Source organism: Trachinotus anak, unplaced genomic scaffold (assembly GCF_046630095.1).
Source record: "Trachinotus anak isolate AG129_WGS33_773 ecotype Australia unplaced genomic scaffold, CSIRO_AGI_Tana_v1 ptg000018l, whole genome shotgun sequence".
In the NCBI taxonomy this organism is placed as follows: Eukaryota; Metazoa; Chordata; class Actinopteri; order Carangiformes; family Carangidae; genus Trachinotus; species Trachinotus anak.
Window position 1 is genome coordinate 5,745,760 of NW_027273869.1, and position 24,067 is coordinate 5,769,826.

General features: G+C 40.6%; 1 long non-coding RNA gene across 2 annotated transcripts in view; it reads right to left on the reverse strand.

Annotated features, from left to right (window-relative positions):
• The window catches only part of LOC139635350 (uncharacterized), a 46,127-nt gene extending 23,166 nt beyond the window's left edge, over positions 1-22,961 (reverse strand). For both annotated transcript variants that reach the window (XR_011694184.1, XR_011694183.1), the window contains exon 1: positions 20,975-22,961. This is a non-coding gene — a long non-coding RNA (uncharacterized lncRNA). The remainder of the gene's footprint in view (positions 1-20,974) is intronic.
• Between the last annotated feature and the right edge of the window lie 1,106 nt (positions 22,962-24,067).

Consider the following 24,067-nt stretch of genomic DNA (forward strand, 5'->3'; position numbering starts at 1 on the left):
TTGTTTCAGCTGTGATTTATTTATTTCAGTCTCTTTCCATATTTGGTGCCGACACAGTTACTGACTCTGCACTGCATTTCCCAGAATTCACCTTTCAAACTACTGCATCTGTATACATGGGGCGATGATGTCTTTCTTAAATTTTCTGATGATTTAATTCAAGTTTTTGTAAATCTATGACTTAAAAAAAAAATCACCGGGTTCAGAACAGAAACTTAAATCAATACTTGAAATGAATTTCTAATCCACAGTGTCTCTGTCTTCCTGCAGCTGTGAAAAGCTGGAATAGAAAATAAATAGAAGAATAAGTGAATAACTGTGTTTCCTATAGTAAGTATGAGGCATTTTTCTATTTAATCAACAAGTGCTGTAGTTTCACCCAAGCACTGTAATTGGCTGAAGACGTGTCGGCCATACTGATGCTCGCCACGCACACTGCTGTAAAGAAAGCTTTTCATTCAGATCAGACGCCGTGGTAACCGCTGTATAAACGCCGAAACACCCTGAGGACAGGCCTTCCTGTTATTATAGGTGCTACAGTGATGCATCGCTGTTGTAGCCATTAATGTCATTAAGACTGCCCTCAGGAGGGTAATCTCTATATTTAGTTATTGGAAATTTGATGAGGAATAGATCCCCGAGCACGTACGCCAGACCTGAGCTGACGTTATCAACAGTAGCCGGTGCTTCTCACGCCAATAAAACTGAGACGTCTCTAATTAGCACCAAGATGGATCAGCGCTCCCCTGAGCTCCGTGAAGTATCCCTCACAGTGCCGTGTCGGATTACATGTGGATAAGATAAAGGGAGCATAAGAGATTCATCACTGATATAACACTTTACTTGCTGTGCCTCTTCAAAGACAGTACACCCCCATCCTGCCCCTGCTCAACATCTCATCACAACAACCTCTGATCTCAGAAAGCCCAGGCAGGTCAGACCATCAGGCATCTGATACTCACTGCTCATGATAACATTGTAGTCATAAATTCAATAGTTCATCGTTGTGAAGATATGCCGTCGTCATGACAATAACAAACACTACAGTGAAACAATCACACAACAAACCCTCCACACAGAAGAAGCACTTATCTGGACGTGACACCAAAGTGATCACACCTGAAAACTAACAAAGGCTGCTGCTGCTCTCATGTGAGTGTGGGGCTATTTCCCACTTTTCCAGTCCACGTCCATGGCAACAACGAGGACCACGCTGTGAGAAACAGTGCAGTCGCAAATTATACTTGTATTTGAATACCCGGATTTATTCAATGGTATTTAAAAAAAACTAAATGTAAAAACAGTAATATCAGTTTCAAGCTTGGACCAATAAACTGTGACATCAGAACCACTCCCTTTCTTTTAAGCTACAACTGTTTAAAATGAGATGAGGGTCTGTGGAGACTTAAAAGCACATTAAATGTTATAAACCCTGAGATTTTCACCTTTGCTGCCATTAAATGTATTTACACTTATTAGTTATCTTCATATATTAATTTGCATTATTAAATCTGCAATTTCTTTGCCTGACTCAAATGTTTTCACACACAAGGGATTCACAGGACGACATGTGTACGGGATCTAATTCAGGAGACCAGAGTCGATGCATGTTCACATCACAGAGTGTCCATCTGCATATTCCAAGTCCAGGACAAAGTTGACTCCCCACAGTGTCTAAGCATCGGTGGCTCGGTTTGAAACATAGATATAATGGTTGGAAATAATAGTCCCAGGGTAAAAGTCCTGTTGCCTAAAACCTTTTCTGGCAGAAACCCTGACTTATGTGCTTAACTGCACAGCCTACGGCCACCATGGCCTTTGTGTCCATGCTACTGTCAAAATCTTGAGGTTGCTTTAACAGCAGCACTGCAGCAGTCCATGTTCTTTACTTTTGTCGCCAGCAATATTTGAAATGAAATATATTCATATTTAAAGATTCTGGTAAATTAAGACATGATAACACGATGCATCTTAGTTGATACATGATGGACTACAGCTTAAAACATTTCTTTTTTACAACAAAGTGAATAATTTATGATTTTCATGTTTTCTGTGTTATTGTCTTGTTTTTTCTTCTTTTATAGTTATTTATTTGTAGGCACTGAAGGCCTTGCCCCTAAAATGACCAAATTCCTGGTCTGGTCATGATGTAAACAGCTGATGCTGAACATTTAAAAAAAAGGAAACATGTGTGACAGTACAGAGCTGAACACTAGAGAGCACAGCTGTTACCAAATCCACCAGAGCTGGAATCTTAAAGATTATAACTTCATACCCGACATAAAACAATCGAATAAATAAAAATATATAGAGTACAGGAAATATAAAAACACAGGTCCCTTAAAATGAGCAACTAATTGGTTTCTTTTTAAGAAAATTGTACATTTTTATTGCTTAAATTCCATCAGCTCACTCTTTCTCTCCTGTGTGTCTGTGTGTGTGTGGTCATGTGATGGCATCGCTCTTAACAGAAAGGTGGCAAAGGAGACAATCGCTTTTTTTTTTTTTTTTTTTAAAAGCAGGTTTACTCGCGTAAAAACAAGCAAAAAAAACACACTTACAGCTTGGAACTTTTGTATAAAAAGGTATTGGAGCCTGAAAAATGTCTGGAGCAGCGCTGTCACTACCTTCTCCATGTTTTTACTTACAATCAAGTAAATCGATTTCCTCGAGGAGCCGTTTCAGCCCCACTGTAATCGTCACATTTCTGTTCCATACGTATTAACAGCCACATTCAGTTCTTCCAGTTGAACTCAACAGTGACTGCAGTTTTGGTCAATGAATCATTTAGAGCACAATCAACCGACAGGAAAACAGAAACAGCGACGACGCAGCATCATAAATGTCCATTTTATATCACAATGATTCACACCAGCACCAGGTTTGTGGGAAACTATTTGTCAGAGCTTTGCTTTTGGACAAGTGAGCAGCTTTGCTTTATGCTCCAACCACATTAAAGCAGCTCAGATACAATGAACAACCAGTACATCTGGAGCTGCATAATGTCTGTAGAAATGATTTCCCCTCAGCGCCGTCTCTTCATTGTCTGCCTGCTGACACTAAAATCTGATTCTATTGTGAAGCTAGAAATTGGTTAAAAAAAAAAAAAAAAAAAAAACACTGGTAAAAGCAGGAACGGATTAGACGCTGCTGAGCATCACATCACTGCAACAGAGCTGGTGAGAGGATGATTGGAGTGAGCCATCAGTGTCATGTTACCTGTGCACAGCATGGACAGGCAGACAGCTGCTGCATAAAGCGCAGCCTCTGATAGTCATTTGCTTTGCAGTTGTGTCGACCATCACCGACCATCCTGGGATGAATTTACCATCATAAAAAGCAGCAACAGCACGAGGAGAGTGACAATAACCAAATAACATGAGTGAGAAAACACTGGCTTTTCATGAAAGCAAGCCATTTCAAAGACTGTCAGATTTCTGGAGGCTCTGAACGAACTGAACGAATGTGTCTTTTGTCCAATTTCGTCAACATCTTTGTTTCCTGACAGTGTCTTTATCCGACTGATCCAAACATGTCGCCTCTGGATTCATCAAGGCCTGGCTGACATCTGTTCTCCCAGTGTGAGCTGCTTTATCTGCCAGGATACAGAGACATAATAGAGCTTCTTACTCTGTTCCCTTTTTTTTCAATTCGCTCAATTATGCAGAATAAAATATGGAAGCCTCTGTGTATGATCAATTTTATTCCTAACAGTTTTCCAGTCACAATTTAATTAATCAGCTGCTGCATTTCAGGACTAAATGACCTGCATTTAGCACAAAGACAAACTTCACTCTGACGTATGTGAAGGAGAAAAAGCAGCAGCACAAGCCTGGACCCCGCAGTGGTCCCCGTTTCATCTCAGGGCCGCTTTTAACAAGATAAACCCACTACTGACAGTGACCTGAGATGAAAGTAGGAGACACAAAGCCGACAAGAGTTCAGGGAAAGTTCTTCAACACCCCACCTACCCACCCGATCACGCCGCCTAAACCTCTCTCAAACCCAGCCCTGCTGCCGCCGCTCCGAGATGGGAGGAGAGTGGGTAGGGCAGCAGAATGCGGTGGTGGACTAGAAAAGTTCCTTCGCCTCGATTACAACTTTGTGGTTGATCCCACAAGGAGGCCTCGCCAGAGATGCCGGGATTGACGGCTCTAATCTCGCCAAGTCTCTCCGTCTCGCTCGAACTTGGCCTCTTCTTTTGTTCTTTAAGCCCCGGATTCTCCTGTTTCTACAACTCTATTTGGACATAGCGCTGGTTTCTGCCAAGGGGAGGGAGGAAGGAGGGAGGGAGGGAGCTGCTGCAGGAACCACAGGAGTGTAACAGAGGTCGAGGCAGCAGGAGTTCATTGACCTCTAAAGCAAGGGTCCGCTAGTAAGTTTGGCCTCGGGCCATTTTATTCCTAACCCATTACATGTTGGGCCAGAACATAATCAAAGGCTACTTTTAAGAAACCGATCGACAAAAATGCAACTTAAATTTACTTCATTGTGTGGACACAGTTACATATATATGTTTGACTGATTCATTGATCTGGTGTTATTTTTTCACATCACATATGTCTGCTGTTTCAGAGGTCTATCAAGCAAGTGAGAGAACCTTTGGAACTTCCTGTTAGAACTTTTCATCATAAAAGCTAAAAGCTTGTTTGAACTATAGAATCACAGAAAAACGAACATTCTTGCACTTTTATTTTGTAGACAAAATCGCTACAGAGGAAGTGATTCTGTGGGTAACTGTTACTGCTATGATGGAGGTCTATTGTAGAACCAGGTGTGCACTGCTCCTGATGTGACACGGTGGTGTCTGTCATTCATGCTCAACATGGATAAAAGTATAATAAGCATCTTCAGGTGGGGGGAGATTCTCTGTTTTGACAACAGCTACAACTTAATTTGAGACTGTCAGGTCAATATTGTAAGATTTTAAAAAAAAACAAAAAAAAACAAACAAAAAAAAAAAAAAAAACAGATTATCAAAATAATCTGGTGGGCCAGATATTATTGTGGGCTGCCAGTTGCTGACCACTGCTCTAAAAGGAACAAAGCAGTGTACGTCAACCTGTGGACCCATGTGAATGAATGGGATTTTAAACAGTCATAAAGATGAATATGAACAAATACAATGAATTAAATATCTCCCATAAGATCAAGTTATTAAATATTTAATTCATTTTAGGAAAGTGGTAATTTAGGGGCTCTCAGCTGAGTTGTTTTTCATTCTAGCCATCTAATCAGGGATGCAGGTTGAATGCACTGCAGTGACAGAGCAGAGCAGCTGTGGTACTGCGGGATCTAATGCATTAATAACATCTGTCTGGATGAAAGCTAATTTATTTTGGCTAACACAGGAACGTTTTGTTAACAGCAATAGTTTTATTGAAAGGGTTGTGAACACGAACTCAAGAGGGGATTCTATACAGGAAACAGTCACCTTCACTGTAAAGTTGATTTTTCTCTTATTATTCTTAATTACATAGCTGAGAGCAGAAATAAGGGTTCCTGCAAACAGTTGTATGATCGCACAGAGAAATACAACACCATGCCAATATAAAGCACCAAGTTATAGTGTCCCATTCCCACCATTCACTTAGTGACTACGGTAACGTTTCATTAAAGTGGCATAAACCCAGAGCTAATCAATAGCTTATTTCCTTCCTTGTAACATTAGAGTAACCTCAGTGAAACCAGTTGAAATCATCCCAAGGTTTTCCTACAGTGAGCAGGGAAGACGTCTATTGAGGCTCATTTTAGGCCAGCGTCTGATAGCCTGGCCAATCAGTAACCAAAGTCTGCTCTGTGATGACCAATGAAACATCCACGATTTAAGACAGGAAGAAGCTAATTATCTGCTGCAACCTGAGAAAATGCAGTGTAGCCACCGGAGCTGTTCCATTTACAAAGAAGCATCTAATGCAATATTATAACTGTCACGATTATTAGATTATTAAGCGCTTAGAACAACTTGCTTCCTGACTTGACCTCTAAAGACTTCAGACTGGATTTAGACTTGGTCCAAAACACTTGAGAGTTGACTTGGACTTAGTTGGAAAGACTTAAAACTGGTAGCAGTCACACAAACTTAGCCTATTTAGTGAGTTTAAACTTAGCTAAAAATAAAAGATCTTTGAAAACATTGAAAATCAGTTTGATTTTTTTTTGCTCTCATGTTAAGTTCAAAAAAAAAAAAATTGCCCGTGCCGTACTTAGAGTTAAATCACGAGTGTTTGATTGTTCATGTCAGGTCCAGAGAATATGGAACTACTCGTCATTTTCATGAATTAGAAAGAATTAATCTGAAGAGTCTCAGTGACGTCACTGTGAATATACACTTCAGTGAGACCATGTTTGCTATTAGTTATACTGTGTAATACAGCTGCACCTCATTAACAGAGTTAGTTAGATAACAGTTTTGCTAATGAACATCTCCCCTGCTGCTCCAATCAACATATGGGGGAGTGACAGTAAATCCTGACCCCCTCTTACTAACCCTTTGTTCGCTGTCTATTCATGAGTGTGTGAAGCTGTGGGATTTATTAGAGGCACAGCTCTGCAGCACTGATCCTCTCTCCAGCAGGGAGCCTGTTTGTTTTGCAGATAGAAACCTTGGCTGTGATACATTAATGCGCTCATAGCTGTAGCACACTGGCTCTCTCATCGAGAGCGCTGCATGGTAAGCACCTGTAAGCATCAGCCAAATGACAAGGTATCCCCTCATCCTCACAAATACCAACACACACACACACACACACACACACACACACCCACACACCAGCAGCAGCTTGGCTAAAGGCAGGAAACCAAACTCAGCCAGTGGAGATGGTTTCATGGTTTACCATCGCTGCCAGCATGGGTGTAGACTCTCCCTAAGGCTATATCAAGACGACTACGTTTTAGTTTTAAAATGCATCATTTCTGCTTTGTTTCTGTGTAAAGAGCTTCTCAAACAAAGACTTTTGGAAACGCTGCTGGGGGGGGGGCTTTGGAAACAATGACGCTCCCTGATTGGGTCATAGCCTCGACTACCAGTGGTGAATACAACACAGATAACAAATTACAAGTGTTACTGACCTTGTTGTCTTTGCTAGCAGCTGTTGTGCAGTTAAATTCTGCATTTTAATGCTACACCCACCTCTGCTCGTACTCGTTCATAGTTTATAGTTTTTCTGCAACTAGACAATCTACTTCCTGTTTGACTGGTACACACATGCCCAGTGTACGTGAATGGTCAAGTGATGGATATGTGTTTTCAGGTGTGATTGTCTGGACAGAGATCGTTGGACATAGCCTCAGTTAACAACAAGCTGCAGCACCTCTGTTAAACACGTCGCTGGTTTCCGTCACAACATATTGTTGCATTTGAATATCAACTCACTGCACTCTCGTTAAAATGACTACAACTATCTTATCTTACTTAAAGGATCATCTAAATGAAAATTTAACTTGAGGTGACACATAAAAGTAGTGATCAATGTGTCTGTAACAAAGAGGTTGTGATTAGTTACTGGTTATGTGTCATTTCTCATCTGATTCATAGTTAATCATAAATGCTTCTTAAGATTGTCAATATGCAGATTCACAAATGTCTACAGAGTAATCATTAGTCATGGGCTTGTTAACATCAGGAGCCTGTTAGTCATTATCCACTGACTCAAAGACATCCAGCAGCTATTTGTTATTCATTCAGCAGTTCCTGATTTGTTCCGCACTTGGTGCACTTTGTAAAGTGTTACCAGCGAGCGCAGGTCCTGATGACTGTTGTCTGCTATTAAAACTTCATGGACCTCTCCACAAGAATAAAAGAGAATGGATTGCTCTACTGGCTTGCAGGCTGAATCTGGATGATACTGTCTGAAGGAACAGATGCCATGGTGAATTGAGAGCCTCTCTCATCTCAGCGCTGCTCTCTGCTTAAAACCAGGAGGCACGGTCGGTCTTCCCCCTCCTCAGCACTTTACAGGAAGGAAGGAACCGAGCCTGCTGTTGGCTGGAGATGACGGTCGGATCTTGACCGCGAGTTTCGGTGCGGCGGTGCTGTGTGTGTGTGTGTGTGATCTGTGTGATTGTGCCAGGCAACAGGAGCCGTCTGGCCAAAGTCGCAGATGGCGTTCGGAGCCGTTGGCACTCTGCAGTCACTGAGGCTCAAGAAGCTCTCAGCTCCAACACTGTCTTCATTGTGATTAAAAGTTGAAGCAGACATCTGCAGTCTAACACACAATATTGTACAAATATTATTCCAAGCAGCTTTTTATGTTGTAATTATTTGTCTGAAACTTTGTACGCTGCTGTTTCCATCCTAAGTGGATGGTTAAATAAAGTTTAATCAAATTGAATTGTGGGATTTCTCTGGGTCTTTTTGTTTTTATGAAACACATTTTCTTTCTTATTTACCTGACTACTTAAAGCAGATGCTGCAGTTCCTCAGCAGTGTTTTAGCTCCTTTAAGCTCATTGTTTTGGTTTTACTGCTGCCAAACGTACTGTTTGTCTCATTTCAGCTACAGCAGACAGCTGCTCTGAAAACTGACTGCCAGCTACTTAACCAGTTGCAAACAGCAGACAAAGTTAGTGAGTAGCTGAGGAACATAATGCAGCTGAAGACCCTGATATTTTTCTCTGGAGTTGCTAGAGACCAAAACAGAGCTACAAGGATGTAAACAGTGGCTTTACATTCCTGAAGTGGACAGAAACATGATGAAAATCAATGGTAATGTTGCAACATGTCTGCTGGAGACAGACTGTTTAACACATTCTCCATATAGCTAATAGATCCTGTTTGGTTCCAAATATAACACCAGAGTGCTTCGGATTTCAACTGAGATACAAAACCAATTTATTACAAGCAACGCACTTCTTTGCAAATGGGCAAGAAGCAAGGAATTTAAAATTAATAGAGGAGGGTTGGTAAAGTAGCTGGTTCTGTTTGATACATTTTTATGTAATGGAATCATATAATATTATATTGTATTATATAATACAAGTTATTGGTCTGTGCCATTCAGGCTGACACTAAAATACGTACCTTAATGACCACTGTGGGTAGAGAATGATGGAAAACGACTGATGTTGCTCAGGTCCAGGGTGAAAATTAAAATTACTGAGCATTTCATTATTTCTTTAGACATACTCTGAAATGAACTTTCTCTCTTGCTTCTATTTTTTTTTTAAATCATATCTTTACTCATTTTATGTCCCCAGTGGGTTTCCTGCCTTCATTTCTCCTCTGATGCCGTGTGAATGCTCCTAAAACAGACCAAATGGGTCAATGTAAATCTAAAGCTTGTGATTTCCTGAGTGTTCTGGAGACATCTCCGTCCTCTTGCAGTCGTCACGCTCTCCGTGTCCCTGGGGGTTTCTCTTGTCTCTTTATCATACACACTGCCACTGCTAGGGACAGGGAGTCAAGAAGGTTCAATAGGGATGGTGGCACCTCACGGAAACCAATTATACACGGGCTCCGAAGCCTTCATTTCTGTGCTGGAGCTTTTGATATTCCGTGATGAATTACCACAAGCAAATGAGAAGAGGGGAAGGAGAAGCGACAGAGCGAGAGACTGAAAGAGAAAATCCAGGAGGAATTCTTGTGCCTTAACTCCCTCGGGGCGTTCAGTGTGTTGGTGGAGTACTGTACGTTTCTCTGGCAAGCGCATCTCCTCTCTTCCACCCACGCGAGTCTCAGACCGAACGAGGTCCCAGCGGAGGAGTTCCTTCATCTAGCCGCAGTGCGCGCGCTCTTGTGTAGCGCACACCTCTTAATTAAACAATAGCAAGCGCTGAAAATGTTGTTTGACAGAGACTGTGGAAATTAACTTTGTGTGTGGAAAGGAAAGTATAAAGAAGTTGACGCTAATCTCTCAGGATATAGGTTCATTAAGCAGGGAAACGGACTTCGCCCACTGTGCTTCACATGTTACTTCTCTCTGTTTCAGTGTTACTCTGAGCTCTGGACATCATCTCATTGTGGCTCCTGTGTCTCAGTTTTCATCTCTACCTCATCTTATATCGAGCAGAAAATACATCAGGATTCAACTGATGCAGAAGCAGATCTCTGGAGACAAGAAGCAGCCAAACCAGACTCAGTAATTCTCTTCATCAAAACCACTGGAATAAAACGTCGGGTTCAGCTGTATAATTCTTTGATGCATCACTGACTGAGTTCATTAACATGTGCACACACTGCACCTCACACACTGTACACCCTGAGTTTCGTTTACAGTGTACAAACACTGCACAGCTCAAAGTCATGTGATTATACTGCCATGCTGGCGACATGTTTTCAGGCTGAAAAGTCATCTCATAAAATTTGATTAAAGCTTAAATGTATGCATAATTGAGGGCGTGGCTGCTTTGAGTGACAGGTAGGTGAGCGCATGTTTGCCACAATCTGCATTCACTGAAGTCTCAGCTCCACACACCCCATCTCTTTGCCTATTTTTGGACTAGCCTGGAGTTAGGCGGAGTCAGGCACTGCCAAGATGGCGGCAGCAGAGCAGCTCACTCTGAGCTTCAAAACTGCTGTTCAGAAACCTATGGGTGATGTCACAGAGGTTACGTCCATCTTTATTTAGAGCCTGAGTGTTACCTGTATTTTACAGTTTTGCACTCTACAATCAACTGAGTGTAAACAGAAGCACACGTGTTATCATCATTAGTGAACAACATGAAATTGCCTCATGTTCACTGAATGGACAAGGTTGAGGTAGCATCAGCTTATTCTAACCAATCAGGAGCCACCAATTTTACACTGGTCTCCCTGGTGACATGACTAATGACTTTTGTGTAATTCAGTTAATTATTTAGTGTATGAACCCATATTCATTGACGTTTCCCGTGACCTGTATTGCAGGTAGAAGACAGCTGCTGTAGAAAAGACTGTGATAAGAGCATCAGTTCAAACTGTTTGAACTCAGAGTTTGGCTGGAACGAGGTGGAGCGCTGCACAGATTCTGGTCGGCATCTTTGCAAATGTGATTTATGCTCACGGCGCCGTGAGGAGCTCAAATCTTTAATTACCGTGCAAATTACTGGCCACTGTAATTCATCAGTACACAACCAGCAGAACCTCGTTTCCACACTAATTTAATGAATAATTGCCTTCTTGGAAAAACTGCCTCTTCTAGTATAATGGCAAAGGCCTCGGAGGAGAGGGCCACTAATGCGGAGCTGAGTTCACACGTTCGGCTGGAGCTGCAGCCGCTACTTGTTTTTAATCAAACTTGTGATGGTGCCGTGAGGATGAACTGGCTTTAATTGCATTGACGTTCACATCTTTATGCTGCAGGGAATTCGGCCATTGCAGAACAGGTTGTGTGGGATCTGTGGTGCTTCTCTGTTGCAGGGCTCACTGACTGTCTGCCGTCCTTTGTTTCCAGCTTGAGCGTGTCCACTCACCACAAACTTACATCAGTATTTGTGAGATAAGGCAGAGATTTCTATTCTGTGCATCGAATACATGACGATACCCTTGTGTCAGTGTCTTTTAAAGCTGTACAAGTGTTTTCCTCCTCTGAGATTGTTTCTTTATCACATGTCTCAGTCTTGTGAGTAAATATTTCCCCTTTTTCTAACAGTGAGAAAGAAGATCTTAATCCTACTGTGGAGAGATGCTCGGTTTAAGTGAAAGTGCGATCACCGATTACAACGTCACAATCCATTTCTTTACCCACAGAGACCCGCAAACATAAATCCAATCCTTTCTCTATTGATTCAGCCCTTCATGTTAACTCCACTTCCTTCAATAAAAAGAGAGGAACCCAGAGTAAAGCTGGTACAACGCGCTGACCTTCACTCGCTCCAAAAACACAAGATCCTGGAACTGCGGACTCATATCCAATCAATTACTCGGTGGCTTAATTGATTTGCAGAGGTAATCACTGGGCACACATCCACCAGGGCCGAGTATTTGATGTTTTAATAAATGGTTTTACAGCAGAACTGGACGAGCGGATCGATTCAGCCTCCGTAACCTTGATTACAGCACGAGTTGGGGGAAAAACAGCAGTGTAGCAGCGGGACAAGCCGAGCGACGTGATTGGTTGGGCTCACCTTTATTGTTTACACTGGAGTGTTGCACAGCGGCGAGGTAAAGATCAAAGCTGACCACATGACTCAATTTCCTCTTACAGGAAGAAAACTGAGAGCAGACGCTGACTGTAGATCTTATAACACCGCAGTAAAATGTAAAAATAAATGTGAACCAGAATCAGCCTTTTACAGTCACCTACAACTGACATTTACCATGATGGATACACAACACAGGACAGACTCCTCAACACAAACAGCTGAGTCACTGTTACTGCTTTTTAAGTAAAGGACGTTCTACAGTCACAATCATCCCACTCTCTCCTCTCAGACAGAGCAAGGAAATGCATTTATAATACAATGAATTTAAAGGTCCCATGTTTTACACTTTCCTGGTGTTTTATTTTAAGTGTTGATATCCATAAAAAAATAAAGATGTATTATTAAGAGTCAAAAACCATCTCAGTGTAGTTTTTACATCTCCTCTCTCAGGCTTCTCTCTGAAGGTCTAGTCACAACAGGTCACATCTTAATGCTGCAGGGCTCTGATCCTCTCTTCTGATTGGCTGACTGTTTTTCTGTGTGATCAAATAAAAATATAGCAGATTTCAGGTAAACACTCGGAGAAACCAAATCCTGCAAAGTTGGATGGTGGGCTGAGGTGGGTTATGCTGGTGGCATAGCTGAGGGCTGTGACTGTGTAGTTGTGACATCATAAAGTTACAGAAGTCTTGATTGCTCATTTAAAGCTCAGGCTGCGCTTGAAAAGTCATTTTGCTTAGGAACGTTCCTAACTGAGTAAAATGACCCGAAAGTATCTAAGCGGCATCTGTGATCAGAGCTCGTCAAATTCTCTAAATAAGTAAAGGAACTTCAGAGCTTCCCATCTTATCTCCTTTAGCATAGGAAACACTGGACTGTCCTTTACAAAAGGAAAGGAGAAAATGCCGTCCCATAATTCCTTGCTGCACCAACATTTAAAATGATTGTTGTTCTACTAAAGCAGACCCACATAAAAGTAGAAACAACAGAGCATCTGTATTATTCAAAACTTGTCAGCCAATCCTTGTGTGATTGGCTGAGCTCCGAATCCATACACATAGATTCATACTCCTTCAAATCCAGTTAGGGGTCATCATGACGAACAAGCATATCATCTTCATCATCATCATCATCACAATCTATAAATAAATGTCATTTTTAAAACCTTGCTCACCGTACTAGAAAATTAATTTGTTCTACTTAAATGTATTAAAATATAATCTACTTACAGCATGTCTGAAATAATTCTTTTCATTTAATCATTATTTTAATGTCTCAACTTTCTACTTTAATTCATGTTATCTTATTTCAACATTTCAAGACAGTTTTGTTTTTGTGGTTAGGAAGAGTCTCTATCATCTAGGTGTTATAAATAAAGTTAGTGCAGTCAGATTCTCTCGGGTCCTCATGAACTTTCCTTCTTATCTTTCCTTGACCTCATGACGTTTTCTGTCAAGGTCGAGGAACAGTGTTTAGGCAAGGAGATTATTTTGACTTTTCGACAGCAGCCACACTCTGTGTGTATGCTGCCATCTTTCCACCAGCAGGGATGGAGAGAGAGACAGCCTTCACTGAGTGAACTTGAAAGGTTCCAGTTTGATGCTCACACCAACATGTTTTCTGTCTCTCTGCCAAATTACAGCAGGAGCTCAGGACCAGGACACAGCGACCATCTCATGTGTGTTGTCTGATCTTCAACTTTAAGTTGATTTATTTAATATCAGGTGAATACAGGCGCATCCTGTATCTCTGTGTTTATACTGTGACTCAGTGTCGTCCTGGCTGCTGATCAGTGAAATAAATCTGATGACTCAAAGCCACTGAAGAGACTGTAATGCTTTAATGCAGTAAACTTCCCCTGGGCTCCGTCTGCGGAGCCGCCCTCATGGTTTAGTGTCTCTTTAACATAGAACACATTAAATGTGATCAAAACCTTTACCTGTCAAATTATATACAGGTGGGACATTGTGCTGTTTGTTTATTCACATGGGCCAATGAACATGAATCAAAGCTGACATTTTCAGAAACAACAGAAATGTGCAAAGTTACACATTTAAACTGCAGCTAATGCAACAACGGGACAAATCATCTCACTCCTGTTTGACATTTTATCTCCTTTTACAACAGTTTAGGTTAAATCCTGCACACGTGTCTTCATTTACTTTCTTTAAGTGACTGATGTCTCTCACTATGGATAAAAGCATCTGCCACATGAGTCAATGTTAACATAAATTTATCTAATTTTCAAAGAACATTTAGAGCTTTTACAGATTTTACACTTGTTTGAAGAAACTTTATTTGTTGGTACACAGAGATGCAACAGTAGCCACAGACTTTGTGCATGCTGTAGCTGTAATATTTTAAATTTTAATGGATGTAAACTACTGATATGTTTTCTAATCAATTCAAAGTTTTAACAGGAAAGAACTCAACTCTGTCTCTGATGCAAACTTTTTCTGTTTAATCACTGTTGTTGTGGTTGGGGTGTAAAGTATCAGGAATCAGGGGTCTAGTAGAAGTGTAGGAGTGCAGTGTGAGTCTGGGCTTCAGTTAACCCTGGGTTAACAATGTGTGTGTGAAGCACTTAGGTCTCATTTACCACAGCCTAACAAGATAGTTTGTTCCCAATAAGTTTGTTATGAAACTTTGCTCTCATGAGTTTCACACATTAAACTCCTCTGGATCTTTTTTCTGCTAACTTGAATAAAAACTGTGATATTTTCTCAGAGGATGAAAAGTCTGAAGTTCAACCTCCGTTCACAGCTCCCACCCTCACAGCAGTGTGGACATATGAAGGGCAGGTGATCCATCACTGAGGGATCAAACGGTCTGATCTGAACCAGTGACCTGGTCAGACCACCTCTGCCTTACAGCATGACAGAGACAGGAAGTGACAAAGTTTGACTTCTTCATCTTTAGTGCTGCAAGCATGAGAAACAGCTTCTGTTGAATTTGTCGTTTCGTTTTTTTATTTCTCCTGTTAAAACACTGGAGAATAGTCGGTTTGGCTTCAGTCAGGAAACAAAGTCTTGAGTGGATGAATGTGAAGAACGCCACTGTTACAATGATCTGATGAACCCCGACTTCAAGATAACGCCATGGAAACGCCATGGAGACGTGATCACTTTCACATGGTTACCTTTCAGATTCATACCAGCCATAATTACCAATTATTATTCAGTATAACGAGGCAAAAAGCAGTCAACATTATTAAAGCAGCCATATTGTTTTTATTTACATGCGTCTGTCAGTGTAATTCAGCTCATTGTTTCAGCTGAGACGAACTCACTCTCTACTTCCTGTCCAGCGCCAGACAGACAGACGACCTGGTGAACACAGTGGAGGATTGAGCAGCGGAAGAGCCAGATATTTGTCTTATGATCAGGCACAGAAAAATTACTTCATCTTGTCTTTTTAATTCAACTTCATCTTATTTTGTTACATCTTTGTTTTTTGCAAATGTCATGATTCTGTTTTTATGTATCACTTTGTGTTACATTTTGTGTATGAATAGTGTTGTTGAAATAGCATGTATTATTATTATTATTATTATTATTAAAATTAAACTAGGCCTGCACAAACAATTGAAATATAATCGAAATTGCAATATGGCCAGGTGCCATATCCAAATGCAGGAGCTGAAATTTTTTTTGATAAAGGTAAAATGTGTGTCAACATTGTTGTGCATGTTAGCACAATAAGTGTGCAGGTGATACAGAGATGCCCCGGCCTACAAATCATATTCTCCAGACTCCAGATCATACTCTGATCTGGGAATCAGACGTAGTACACATTGTACAAGCCCCAGCAAAAATCAAAAATCACATCATCATCATCACTAAAAATTCCAGCTGAAATCCTGACTCATGATGCCATTGTAATGTGTGCCAAAATAATCGCAATATGATGTTGTTTTCCATATTGTGCAACCCTACTTATAAATTTAACTTTGTTTTTGTAAATATCAAGATTTAACTTTTATGTAAATCACTTTGTGTTTCATTTTGTATGTGTATTGTGTTGTAGAAAGTGTTTATTTTTATTGTTACTAAAAGCAGAGTGAGTGAGTGTGTGTGTGTATATATATATATATATATATATATATATATATATATATATATATATATATATATAAATAAAATATTTGTATAAACCTGATATATTAGCCTGGACATCTGGTGTCCAGATACACGGCTTCAGTGCTGTTGATGCTCTGTGTCTGCTGGATGTAAAATAGGGAACAGTTTGTTCACTGTTACAAGGTGAGATACGAGTGTTGTGTTTACAGCTTGTTGTCTGTCCCCGAGTGAAGAAAAAAAAAAAAAAATTTAATTAATTAATTAATTAATGCAGGTTTAAAGTGATATTTACTTCCTGTATAAGAGGAAATGGAATATTAGTGTTTCTGTCCTCCTGCCTGGTGCATGCTGGGACAGACATCAGCCCACCTGGGACGCTACATGGAGGTAATCACACCTGATTGAAGCTGGTTTCATGCTTCATGGCCGTCCCTCCAAAGATGCCTGAAGGATCTGATGTATTCATTAGTGTCAGATTTCACCTGTCAATCAGTGCGGCAGATGTTTTATACATTATCACCCTGTGTTGAGCATTAATTATGAACTCGACATGATCGTGTTTAGATTCTGTCATTGACTTTCATTTTTAGCTTCATACTGAGAAGGAAATGATCACTGAACTTTTATGTTCATGTTGCCTCAGCCGTCTCCACTGGCAGCAGGAAGTCAGGCTGACCAATCACAGCACTGTGTGTGTTCCTCAAGTGATCTCTCTATAGCCCTGACACATGGGTACACTCCAGCAATGACTTTTCCACTTCCTCTGTCAATCATAGAACCACATTTATTTATTTATTTATTTTTATTTTATTTTATTTTTTTAATTGTTGGATGCTGCTGCTTGCTTGTTTTATTCTTCGTCTTATATAAAACAATGAATATTTTTATTTATTTTGTTATTTTTATATTAAGAAATCATGGAGCAGGGAGTATTTTTTAGTATTTAATATGATTTTTTTTTTTTTTTGACAGATGATAAGACTGGGCCACAGAAGGGATCCTCCATGTATAATTTATTCTGTCTAAGTTGGGATATAAATTTTAGGTGATTTGCTTTATCAATAATTCGTTAATAGTTGACAATTGATGAAAACAGTGGTGTTTTCTATGATAACATAGTTTTTAACCACTGATGTGACCTGTTCCAGCAAAGTCAGAGGAAATTAGGATTTTAAAGAACAGAGTAAGTAAAAGTTGAGTAAATTACTTCAATAAGAAATTAAACAACACAGTATAAAGACTGCTGAGCATCCTAGAATCAAACATGGCAACAACACTGCACAGCTTCTAAAGTTAAACGTGTTGGACATATCAATTAAAACAGTGTCTGATGCATTAGTCCTTCAGTCGGCTGCAGTGTAATGTTACTGAATAAACATGAAGCAGGTTAAACCAGCTTTTAAACAAGATAACACGCAGACCTCATGGGAGTCATTTATCCACTGTAGCTAACTTTAGTTCAGCAGCTGGAAACATCTGCTCAGCTGGAACACGTCTTCATCCGTCCAGGAAATCTTTCAACATTAGAGCCGCCAGTAAAAAGCATCCACACTCAAAGCAGAAGGGTCGTTACACAGATCATCACTTTGTGTTAATTATGTTTGAAGTGTGTTTAATTAGAGCTCTGCCTGTCCTGAATGTTAGTGGCGCAGCTCCAGCGCCACTCTCTGCTGTGTGACCCTCAGCTCCCAAGTCTCAGCTCGCTACAAACAAACACACAACTTCAGGCAGCAGTGTTGACCCGTCTGGGCCACCGTACTGTGGCCCTAATGTGTGCTCAGCAAACACGTGTAACACCACCTTTTTGCACCGATGGGCAGTACAGCAACCTAAGCCACACATCCTTGTCTACTTTATTGTTCTTTAATATTCTTTAATCAATTAAATTATTAACATCAAATCAGTGGCATCTCTACACTTAATTGAATGTATTTTTATGTAGCACCACACAGAAAAAAAAAAAAAAAAAAAAAAGCCTAAAATGTGCGAAAACACATTGAACCTGAAATTTACACTTGGACTTGCAAAGGTCAGAGACTGAGATGTAAGAAATGATTTATAGAAATAATCAAGTAAGCCGAGAGCAAACAAGGAATAAAGCGAGTCAATGCTAAATCAAGACCGGCGGAAAAACAAATAAAGAAAAGAGCTGAGCTGTGAGCGAGCTAACGAGAGCCGACTGAAGGTAGAAAAGTCATTTCTAAAGGAGGAGGTGATGTAGTGTTGCGTGGCTGTGCTGGCTGCGGGGCCCGTGGCTGCAGCGGGCCCTCAGAGAGCTGCAGGCCCCCCGTCACCTGATTGTTTTTCACCTTGTTTACGGCTGCACTCCTTCATGGCCCTGCCTCCATCTCCCTCCCTGCATGGACCTGTCTCATTACGTCCATCTCAACAAGTCACTGAGCCGAGAGAGAGACGCAGAGAGGGGGGGGGGGGGGGGGGGGGGGCGGGAGGGTGCAGGCACAGGTAATACAAGGACAGGTGAGGAAAGACGATTAGAGAGAAGTGAATGTAGGAGAGGAACATTGTCTAAATCTGTCCTGACAAGAGACGAGAAAGTGTTTAGCGTGGAAATCACTCTGAGTGTGTAAACTCATCTGAAGCAGGACGGGCAGCGAATGACACGGGAACAGCTCACGTACACGCGGCTCTGCTGTGGATCAGGACTCACGTCTCTGAGAGGACAAGCAGAGTCATGCAGCACCTTGTCATCATACAGCGTCAGTCACAGCCTAGTTAAGAGCTGACATCATATGGTTCTGCATTTATCTTCCTGGGAAAGGATCATGTCTGAGCAAACTATTTTTTTCTTGCTGGTACTTTCTCCAGTTTGGTTTGCACGACTTCAGGTCCAACAGGCTCTCACCTGCTCCGGCCTATTCAGCTTTAACTCATTACCAAACTAACTGTCAGCCCTCTAAATGTTGTTGCTGTGACCAGTTGCCAGGCAACCAGCTCAGATTCCAGGAAGTTGCTGGCCCCGGCGCACGTTTCTTACGTTTCTACACTTTAACAAACAAGTTAAATGTGTTAATTACAGAGGAGCTGGTAGATGTTTTTTAAACCTTCAGAGGGAGCCAGGATAGTTCTTCCCATGTTTTCTCTCCCTATGCTAAGCTAAGCTAAGCATGTCCTGGCTCTAGCTTCATATTAGACAGATACAGTATCAGACACAAATCACAAGCAAGTCTCAAGTCTAGTTATATGAAATTCTGTTGTTCTGTTCCAGTTTCCACATTTAAATCACTTAAAGACAGTTGTTATCAAAAGTTTCACTTTCAGCATTATTAAAAACCGACGCAGCTGCTCACACCCTATAAATCTGACTGATACTTGACATTTTGTGGCAGAGTCTGGATCTGTGACTGCAGTCGCTCACTGCTACAATTATTATTATTACCTCCACCAGGGATGTTACATTTTCATCTTTGTCTGTTTTTTTCTCAGCCAAAAGTACTGAACTTATTTGCACCAAACTTGGAAGGATGGGGGAGGGGCCAGGGAAGAACTCATTACATATAAGATCTGATTAAAGGGGCGAATCCATGTACTGTAATAAATACTACAAAATATAACTTCTCAATATCTAGGAAAATGCAAAAAAGTCAAGTCCTAAGGCAAGTCTCAAATCATGAATATCAGTGCTTAACCAGTCTAGGTCAAGTCCCCCACCTGTTGTCTTTAGTATTGTGTTGGTTATTGATGTAAATACTTTGCTTCTTTTTTCTGCTGCTCTGATGATGAAGTAAACAAACATGTTGGTAGATGTTTGATTATTTAGGAAAAAATAATAGAACACAACTAATTGCCAATTTAATGTTTTACAGGGATAATGAAGCAGTACTTCACTCCCACTCAGTCCCACTGCGGCCTGTCAGCTCCTGCCTCTCGTGGTAAAAAGTATGAACTATGGCCAAAGACTGCAACTCCCCAACAAAATATGAAGTGTGATATATCTAGTGGCATGAACATAACAAACATCCCCGCATCAGATCAACAGACTCTAAACTCTCTGGTAAAAAGTGAATATAAATGAAGTCATCTCTCTGTTACAGCAGATACAGCAGAGTCACTTCAGAGTCTGTTTGGTCACATTTATATTTATAATATTTACGATATGTAGGTGAAAATTAATTTGAGAACCGTGATCCAAAACCACAGTTGTGAAGAAAGTGGTGGTTCTGGTCCTTTAGAACCACAAGGCCCAGACCAGGAACATTTGAGTTTTTAGAGGGGAAAGAGAGAGTCAAACTAACTGTAAACTATGTGATCATTTAGTTCAAAGGTCAAGTCTGACAGGTTCTATAAGTAAAGGCATAAAAAAGGATATTAAACAAAGATAACAAATCCAGATTAATACTTTGCTGGAATGAACCAAACGCTACGATGGTATAGCTATAAAACAATGCATATATATTCTTTGCATACAAACATCTATACAGCACTACAAAGTAAATACAGAGGAACATACGGGTGCTGAAGCATTCACAGATTTAAAAGTTTATGTTCACATCAACAGGCATCAATGCATGTATCAAATAAATGTCTTACACCGTCTTATTAAGATAATGACTCATTATACATCACAACCTCAAAACCAATCAAGACTGTCCACATTCTCACAGGCTAATGACACAGACTCATTCACAATCAACAACCAAGACAAATTACACATTATTGACTGAGCTGAGTAAACACCAGCTTTAGTGTTCAGCCACACCAATATGGTGTGTAACATAACCTCTACAGCATCAACAGCTGCGCAGTGAGCACAGATTAAACAGCCAAGAGGAAGGAAACAAGCGAACAGAAACACAGAGGGTATATGTGACTCACCTCATCTGAAGCTGAGGCTCCTTCTTTGGCTTTGTGGTCCATATCCACGTCCATAAACTCTGATGTTCCACTGCATGCGTGTTTGTCTGTTGACTAAACCCCACTGCTGCTAGCCAACTAGCTTCTTGTTCTTCTTCTGTGGTGTTCAACGGCAGCATTCCCTCAGTCTTTCAGGATCATTCAAATCCCACATTGTTCAGTTTACTGTATCTTTCCCAGCAGACCTGCCTCCCGCAAGATGTTAGGAAAACATGGCTAACTAGCTGTTAGCAATCCAGCTCTGCCAGGGAGCTCATAAAGATGCTGTAGTGACGTTTCTGTTGTCTGTTGTTTGTTGTCTGCGAGGCCAGAGGATAATTAACATGTTTCTCAGTTCACCCCTGTTCAGGCCACTTCAGGCTGATTTGAATTAGTCTCACCTGTTTCTCTGTGGGTCACATGACAGAGTCATGTTTCACCACACACTGGCCTAACAGAGAGGGGACGCTGTTTCACTCACTTGAACCTGAAATTAAATTGAAAACTATTTAATCATGAAACAGATCAACTTAACTTTAATTCTGTGTTTTACTTGCACAACATTTATCTGACGGCAAAGGTTACAAGTAACTTTGCAGGTGAAGATTATAAAAAGCTGCAATGAGCATATGAAATACAACGTGTTGCTATACAGTAAACAAAATCACCCAACATTATAAAAATAGAGTAAAATTGCCTCTACCAGTGCCAGCTGTAGTATAAAATATCAATATCAGCAATCTAATATATAATCATGTAACATTAACAGAGCCATATAGTGTACATGTCTACTTTTAAACTTAAAATACATTTTGTTTACAGGACTTTAACTTGTATTTTTAAACTGCGTTGCTGCTACTTTTACTTAATTATATATCTAAATATCTTTATAGGTTTCTTTAATATTAAGAGTTAGTCCAAAAAGAGTAGCTGTATTCATTCTATATAAGCTGATTACATTCTAGCTGCAGTCTACACCTCTTCACCTGTCCCCGTGCTTTTTTTCTTGTCTGTTGTTTACAATGTTTACAATCTCTCACATTGTTCTTGTGTGCACTCATTTCCATGATCACTTTAGAAAATAAATCAAACTCTGAGCTGTTTGAAGTTGTAATTTAACTAAAAGTAGATTTGTTGCTTTGTCGTCTGATCTCAGCAGTGAAGCTGTTTAATAAACCAGAGCTGTCAGGAACGAAGGTCAAAACTATAAAAATAAGAGCAAAACACAATTGTCCTTGAATTCCATCTTAATATATAACATGTTTATGTAAAATATATAACAATAACACTGACAATGAGAGAAGCCAGCTCCAATAACTCAGCTTCAGAATGAGGTCAGTTTATTCTAGATAAAAGTTTATTGGACTATCTTTTCTTTTTTACATACCATCATATATAAATACTGTAAATGTCATTTTTGACCTGCAGCCCATATTAATCACCTTCTAATGAAGACAAATGGCTCAGTTGTTAAATGAGCGCACAGCTCCATCAAGGTTCAAGTGCAGGAGTCAGAGTCTGAGTCCAGAGACCATCAGGTAAAACCATGAAGGTGTAAAATACAAACGTCCACAGAGTGAAAGTGTCTCCAACAGAACACCTGGACACAGATGACCTCACACATATGCAGGATTTCTGCATACACTGATAAATTTGCAGCATGCAAACAGACAAAACATGAACAAATTCAGAAAACATCTTCATAATTTTGACACTACATGTGCTGCAAATACTCACAACACAACCAAATACACAATTGCACTCAATGGCGTGACTATCGATGGTGCAGCAGGTCCACTGCACCGGGGCCTAGTAGCTGTCAGGGGCCCATCCCACTTAAGGTTTGAGTCACAGTCTTATATTTTTATTGCTCTTACTGAAATTTCACAAGACTGCAAGTTTTTGGAAAAATAAATATTCATTCTACCCACCCATTTAATTTAGTTACTTTCTTCTCAAAACTTATGAAGTAAGGCCTGCTGGGAAATCCTAATTTGACCAATGAGCTTGCTCCCTGTCATTTCTGATAACTTGCATGAATGGAGAGATTTTAGCAGCAAATGGACAAGCAATGCTCAGCAGAGGAAGAAGAGTTTCTGAATTTGACACTAAGGCTGCTGTCTGACGGATTGAACAAAGGCTAGTTTGAAGGATGAGAGTAACGTGCCGAGCATCTCCATGATGAGGTAGCCATTGTCCGCAGAGGTTGTGTGCATTACCTTGCATTTTTTTTTTCCTTTTTTTGGAGATGGGGCAAGAAAAATATTTGCCCGGGGCCAATCACAATTATGTTACGCTACTGAACAACAGAAGTGTTTCCAGGGGACACTAAAGACTGATGAACTCAGCTGAGATGCACTTGTTCAATGCTTTGTGACTTTTGAGGTTAAAAGCAGTGAACAATAAATGTAAGTGCATCCCAGCCCAGCTCATCACTTTTTAGTGTCCCCTGGAATCACCTCCTTTGTCGTCCGTGCTACTTGCAGTGGATTTTTGTATTTGGCGGTTGATGCATGTGTTGTCACGTTGATGAAGATGTTTTCTGAATCTGCTTGTGTTTTGTCTGTTTGTATGTGTTTTCTTAAGCTGCACCAACAAAATACTGGTGTTCTCAGCTGCAGGTCTGACTTTTTCATGTCATGTTCCATATAAAGTGAGACCTTGAGAGCCCTGAGCATTATAGATGGATGTTATATAACAATGAAGGGGAGGGTGCTGGTTATAAAAGTAATAACAGTTACATCTTAATCGAGGTATTGAATATAGAAGCAGGATGAGACAACCTGTCCTCGGTGTCCTCCTCATGTGTGTTATGCTGACATTGTGTTGGATGAAGCTGTACATCTCCTGCTGTCGCCGGGCCCATGGATCATCGATCTGTCCCTGCAGTACCTCAGAGGCCTTCCCTCTCTGCCCGCCACGTCTTGTGATTAGCTCGTCACTCTCCACATTTCTGGAGCAGAACTAATCAGGCCTGAGAAGAGACTTGGCCCCACCGCTATCCATGCGTGACTCGTCTTACCAGTGTATGCAAGAGGCGAACAGAAGCACAGCAGAATGGATTTTATTTCCAGA